Here is a 7,166-nt window from a genome sequence, read left to right on the forward strand (position 1 = left end):
ATATTTATATTATTTAATAGAAAATAGAATAATATTTTTATTTTAGGTTTATATTCGATAAATCCATTTCTAGTTTGATCTTTCTGATTTTTTAAAAGCATCTATAGTGGTCAATATTGATAAATTCATTTTAATTGATTTTCTGATATTTTTGTAGCGATTAAAATAGGAGGATGTGCGGTCATATTCCAAAGAATATTTGAAGAGATAAAGAGAGGTTATAAAATATAACCATTTTAATTATAGATATCATATAAATTGAGAATAATTTATCGAGTTCAATTTTATCAATCTCATCAGATATATAATAATTCGCATTATTTATTTTTTATACGTAATTCAATTTACGTTTATAAGCAAATTTTTATTCTTATATTCTCGCGGCAGTCACGCGTATTATTCGCGAACAAAAACAAAATGGACACAAAGAAATAACTCTTGTAATCTGACATGTAATCTGAACATTGTAAATCAAAGTGCTATTATTACATATTTAGCCAACGTAGTAATGTTAAAGCACGTGAATCGTAGCGCGAAATATAGTATCAAGTCCATTGATATTATCCATGTGCACGCAAATACAACAAGTCTCAAAGAAACCTTACACGTCGCATACACCTTATTTCTCTGGATAAATCAATGCAGATTTAGGATATACCCTTTTTTTCGCATAACAATAAAAAAGCTACAATATATAACCCATCTTTCTATCCTAACATTTAAATAACTCGTATTTAATATCAATTCACAACAATAATCTCAATTTTAAAATTATTTGAAGCGTCAATATTGTAAAACTATCACGTAGCGAATCAATTTTTCATCGAGAATTTATTTAAAAAAGCCTTTATCGATTATTTTACAAATTTTTTTTCATCGAACAAGATTAAAGAATACATTCTGTTTGAATACAAAGTCAATAAGATCCCACAGTTAAATATACTTGATCGATGCAATAACTTTATCTATTGTCACGCTTCTGTATGATGTATGCAATTATACCTGTCGGCTAATTTTAATTATTAATGCATATTTCTCGATTGTATATTGGATACAATAATTTCATGTGATTTTACGACGTACAAGCTTCATTTTTTAAACGATATTTGAACGAAGAAAGTATAAGCGTTGCGATAGTCATTCGTTCCAGCAAATATTCGAATAATTTAATCCCGGATCAGAATATATTTCACACTGTGGATATCGCAAAACGTTTTAATTCCTAAACAATAATAATAATAATAATAATAAATAATATTTTACAATTGGACAAAATACAGTCTTTTATAGTTTGATGAGATTGACACAAATTATCTCCGAACCGAACTATCGATGCGTTAATGCTCAACTTAAACAACTTCCTCCAGCTTTAAACGATAATTAATACCTGCCAATATTGGTAATAACCTGAACCTCGGTCGAGTTGGCAATAAGGGATCGAGGGGGAACAGGAATTGGAACGTGGCCATGTCTCAAGGCGAGAGAGCTCGACGACCATCATCGATTATCTCTCCCGAATTTTCTCGACTAAAAAAAAAAAAAAAAAAGGGAAAAAATCTGGAAGGGGAATTTTTCAATTTTTTTTTTGAACGTAATTTTACGCTCTATGCTCGAATCGTATGTCGCAAATCGCAGAGCTTGCGTTGACGTCAATTCAATTGATCAATTGAATTGACGTCAACGCAAGCTCTGCGATTTGCGACATACGATTCGAGCATAGAGCGTAAAATTACGTAAAAAAAAAAAAAAAAAGGATAGAATCTCGAAGAGGAAATTTTTCAATTTTTTTTTTGTACGTAATTTTACGCTCTATTCTCGAATCGTATGTCGCAAATCGCAGAGCTTGCGTTGACGTCAATTCAATTGATCAATTGATTTATGGATCGATAACGAGTTATGAAATTTATGAAAATTATCTCGACGAGAAAAATGTGAGCGAAATATAAGCTCATATTTTTATGCTCATCAATGATTCTTATTATTTGCTGCAATTATAAATAAAATATCAATTCGAAAAATAAACTCAACTTATAGGATTATATCGATAAACGATATAACAATGATTTTTTTTTTTTCATATCAATAACTGAAAATTTTGAGTAAATTTTTATTGCGACGATATTTTTTGTTCCACGAGTTCTCCCTTCTTTTCCAATCTCCGCTTTCTCTATCTCGAGATCACTTCGCGCAATCTTACCTCCTGGCACCATACACATTCTCAGGATTGCTCTTCAGCTTTTCCTACACTCTTTCAACAAACACTCGAATCTCTATCGCGAGAATTCGTTGCTCATCGATGACATAATATAGCGAACATTCGATTTCATAGATCGAAGCTCGCGAAACGGAAGAAGAATCGGCCTCGAGCGTAATGGAATTTACGTTTTGCTTTAGCGAAACACGAGTGACGGCCAATTTGTTCAACGACTGTGCTTGACTGTGATCGAGTCGTGTCCGCGACCAATCGTGAGAATTTTACGCACGGAATTCGGTTAGTGTGCGCCACCGTTCCGAATCAGAATGCCTCGTTTCCGATTCGCAGACACGTCCACCATTTTACCACCATGATTCCGTGAAGCTAACTTAGACTGTCGAGGATGGAGAGGAAATCGAGCTTTTGATGTATCTGGTCTCTTGGTATACAACAAGAGATCGTGATGTGAAAGTTAATTTTTTTTTATCGATTGATGCATAATTGTAAATTGTTTGGCGCTGATCTTTAAACGATTAAAGATGTTAAAGGTATTCAATGATATCTAATGATATTATAATTTTAAAACAATTTTTAAATTATCGATAGATAAAGCTTAGTACAGTATGTATTTAATTTTGATAAATTTTTTTTGAATAAAAATATAAAATATGTCTGCTGTATGGGAATAATCTTATTATCGAAATTTTTTCTTTACCATATTGAAATATTTTTCTCGTGTATTATCTATCGAGCATTTAAATTGAAAAGTTTAATATTGTTATTATCGTTTTATTAGTGTCTTTGTTCGAATGCTAAATTTTAATTATATTTACGATGATATATTACGATAGATTAATTATGATGCAAGATACGCGCCAGTAAATGTCCAAACTAAGTTCATTTTAAACAGAATAATAAAACGATTAAGGGAATCATTAACAGAAACAGATTTGAAAGTGCACGATCATGTTCCAGGAAACAGATGGTAAGCGGAAGGCGACGTCAACAAGTGTCTTGGCACGTTTGAGCGGTTTTTCAAAGCGGCCCTTCTTCCTGGCGAAGCTCGTAAAGACGCTTGGCACTCTAGCGACCAGGAAATTGTGCCGCGTGTCTGCCAAAAGTTTCATTTCACCGAGGACCGAGCATTCGAGCTCGTCCTTCAAATAAATCACGGAAAGATTTCTTGCTTTATAGCACAGTCTTTGTTACTATAGCTTGCTTCATAATCGTGCTATAAAATGCATAAAAATGTTGGTTTTCCTCCAAGAAGGAAGTCAATCGACTTTCTGTTTCTTTAAACGGGAATATAGGAATATTTAAATGTTTAACATAAGAAATATGATTTGTAATTATAAAAATGTTTAATGTTAATGATATAATGTACATACAAGATATATAAAGCAAAATTTGAAAATGTATATAAAAGAAACGTTTTAAAAATATATAGCAAGCAGCTATATATTTTTAAAACTTATAAATACAATAATAATTATTAAATTTTAAAAGATTCAGTAAAATATTAAAATTTCGATAAAAGAAAAAGCAGAGTCACGCGTGATAATTCAAAATATGTAAGTAAAATGTCACGAATGAAAAGAAGTTAAGTAACTTGAAAATCCTTGTTCATCCCTTCTTATTATTGTTCCTTGTTTTCAAGGGACTTTCATAATATTATTCTCGGTTTTATTGTGAGAATGAAAGTTTGATGTTTATGGCAAGTGTTAGGGATGTTAAATAAGGATGTTTGAACTAAATGGTTGAAGTTAGGATGAATCAAGCTTTCGCAGCTAAAGGAAACCAAAATAAAATATTACACCATTGCACAATATAAATACAATTTTTCTGTTCTATATATTAATTTTATAAAATATTACGATATCTGCTTAATTTTTTTCTTAATTTAATTAATTAATTAATTAAGTTTTAATTAATTTATCAATACCAATATAATATTCTTTTTAATTATTCTAACTTTCGAATTATTTGAAGTTGAATGAATTTCTTTTTTTTTTTTCTTACAACTTTTACACGAAAAGAGAAAAAAAAAAAAAAAGAAATTCATTCAACTTCAAATAAAACGAAAGTTAGAATAATAAAAAAGAATATATTATTGGTATTGATAAATTAATTAAAACTTAATTAATTAATTAAGTTTTAATTAATTTATCAATGCCGAGATAAGATTCTTGTTAATTATTCTAACTTGCGAATTATTTAAAGTTGAATTAATTTCTTTTTTTTTTTTCCTACAACTTTTACACGCAAAGAGAATACAAATAGAAAATAAATAGAACAGATTTCGACGTGGGAACGTAACCTAGCCTCGTTGATCCTCGAGAACGAGGGCATTCGGTTATACGGAGCATGGATGATAATATTGCACCATGAAAACTGTTCGAGATCGAACGAAGACCATCGTTGAAAGACTTAGTCTAGTGCTGCCTTACCTTGGTAATGGCACGGAAGCGAGCATGGCTTCCGTTCTGAACGACGAAGTCTTAACTGCAGATTAAACCAGGTACAACCATTGTGAAAGGTCCACTCGAGGACCCGTGTCGCGAACTATATATCTAGATACGTTTGTAGGCCGTTTCACGTCCTCTATTTTCCCCTCTCTCCGCATGGATTCTTATCTTCTTTCTTTTCTTCCTCTTCTTCTTCCTCTTCTTCTTTTTCTTTTTCGTTGTCGTGGCTTTATATATTCCTTTCTCTCCCTCTATTTCTTTTAAATTTATATTCTTAACCTGGAGGTAGAATTCGAAGAATGATTAAAGAGAAAAACGGTATCTCGCTCGTGTCTTGTTAAAGAACAGTATACATATATATATATATGTATATATAATTGAACTAGGCGAAATCGTAAATCCGAAAGTGATACGAATAATATAGAATATTAATTGACAGCATTCGTTTTGGTCGTTCCTCGTATCCTCCCTCTTATTCGTCCACGTCTTCTCGCCTCTCTTCTTAATAATATTCTTATCAGACGTGTGAATTTCTCGAACGAGCAGATAAAACAATAGATCTGAATGATATTTTTTTTCTCTCTCTCTCTTTTTCTCTCTCTCTCTTTTTCTCTCTCCAAAGACATATATTTTAGTAGATTTTCTTCTTAATAATTAATCACATCATATATTAATATATTTCTATGTATGTACATATATATATATTTATTTTATTTTATTTTTAATCTCGCTATATTGATTTTATCGACAAGCCTCTCTAAGCGTTCTCTAATTATCATCTATTCCGTCGTTTCTTTCAATCGATATGTCAACCTGTTCCCATTCGTTCGGTTTAATTATTCATCCTTGTTTCTTTTCCTCTCTCTTTCTCTTTCTCTCTCAGCCCGCCTCTTGATTCGCTCTTCGCCAATTTAAGACACTTCTTCTTCGTCGTATATGTCACCTCGTTCACCAAGTCGACCTCTGAAAACGGAATTTCACGCGGTGATGCACGACTACCCGCCACGGGAAGTGCGCAAGAAACGACAAACACGTGTGTCGCGATCGTGCGATATCCTTCCTTCTCCTTCCATCGCTCAGCTTTTTGTCCCCTCCCCCCCTGATACACGCTGCTCGTAGAAAATTTATACGCTGCTCTTGGAACCGCTTGCTTGAGATTAAAGGTTTGTTCGACAAAAAAAAAATTCGAGGATTATTCATTCGTCAGCGCAACCAAACCTAGTTTTTCTAATCCTAACCCCGTTTAGTCTAATTTAATTTGATTTTAACGAAGTCTATCCTGAGATTAACTCGACGACAATTTTTTCCAATTTTTCCTAGTAATAGAAAAATCAATTCCTTCGATCAAATCTATCTTGACGAAGTTTAATCTAATTTAAGTTAAATATAATACAAAAACGTGGTTCTTCAATTTCGTTTAATTTTAAATTCGTAATAAGTCATGTTATATGGTCTATTTAAATAATTTTCGAAATACTTCGTAATTATTAATATTTTACTTTAATACTGTATTGCACAATATTATACAGCATTGTATAATACTTTTACTGATACAAATATTGCATATACACAAATATTTGAGTCAGATATAAATATATTTTCAATTCATTCACAATCCTATTTTTGCGAAATGTAAAGCATCTTTAATTTATTACTCTTAAAAAAAATTTTTTGAATACTATTTTATCTGATCAATTTTAGCGACACTGCATTAAGTTTTCAAATTATTCTAATTTAATATTTCTAAAAATATAAAAAATAACGACGAGTCGGTTTCAGACATTCCTTTTTTTTTTTTTTTTTTTTTTTTTTTTTTTTTTTTTAAAAGTATCCTCCTCTCTGATCTTCATTCGAGACGAACTTTCTTTTGTTCTCGAGTCAAGTGCGCCATTAATTTAAAAAATATTGAATTACTTCGCGCGTTGATTCCAAGCTCCACGTATCCTATCGATCCATTCCATAAGAGGTTATCGCTTTAAACGAGGGCATGAAAGTTCGCAGCTCGATACTTGTTTTCGAATGCGAAGATGTCTCTCTCTTTATCGAAAATATCAGCTGGACATTGAAAATAATTTAAACAACTTTGAAAACTCGTCCAATGTATTCACTCTTCTATGATATCCACTGGATAATAATCTCGAATCCAATTTAAAATATATGCATGTATCTATTGTTGGATGTAATTGTGATGATGGAAAGTTTTTTTTTTTTTTTTAAGAAAAAAATTAAGGTCACTTTGACGTGTAATTGTAGGGAAATTGACGCGAACTATCCCCTTTAAAAACGTGAAACCGTGTTCCACAGACAGGAAGCGAAACACCAGGAATATATTTTACGCTTCGTGGAGATTATGGGGTGCGATAATAACTTTTGCATGTGATCGTTTATCGTTGAAGTGGTGTTATACAAAGTTGTGCTGTTTATCGATTTTCTTCGCAGATAACATTTTGTCATTTATGTTCTCTCTCTCTCTCTCTCTCTCTCTCTCTCTCTCTCTCTCTCTCTCT

General features: G+C 31.7%; 2 protein-coding genes across 20 annotated transcripts in view; both read right to left on the minus strand.

The window, feature by feature from the left end:
• The window catches only part of LOC102676760 (protein unc-13 homolog B), a 352,205-nt gene that overhangs the window by 187,185 nt on the left and 157,854 nt on the right, over positions 1 to 7,166 (minus strand). The window lies entirely within an intron of this gene.
• LOC102676262 overlaps positions 1 to 7,166 on the minus strand; it is a 100,598-nt gene that overhangs the window by 89,256 nt on the left and 4,176 nt on the right. The window contains exons 2-3 of one of the 2 annotated variants that reach the window (XR_420718.2): positions 4,642 to 5,622; positions 2,159 to 2,171 (exon numbers count right to left, since the gene is read on the minus strand). The gene's annotated coding sequence lies outside the window, so the exon portion shown is untranslated. Of the gene's footprint in view, positions 1 to 2,158; positions 2,172 to 4,641; positions 5,623 to 7,166 lie in introns of those variants that run through there. The other variant, XM_031514181.1, reaches the window with a different exon arrangement.

Source organism: Apis dorsata, unplaced genomic scaffold (assembly GCF_000469605.1).
Source record: "Apis dorsata unplaced genomic scaffold, Apis dorsata 1.3 scaffold_44, whole genome shotgun sequence".
NCBI classification, from domain to species: domain Eukaryota; kingdom Metazoa; phylum Arthropoda; class Insecta; order Hymenoptera; family Apidae; genus Apis; species Apis dorsata.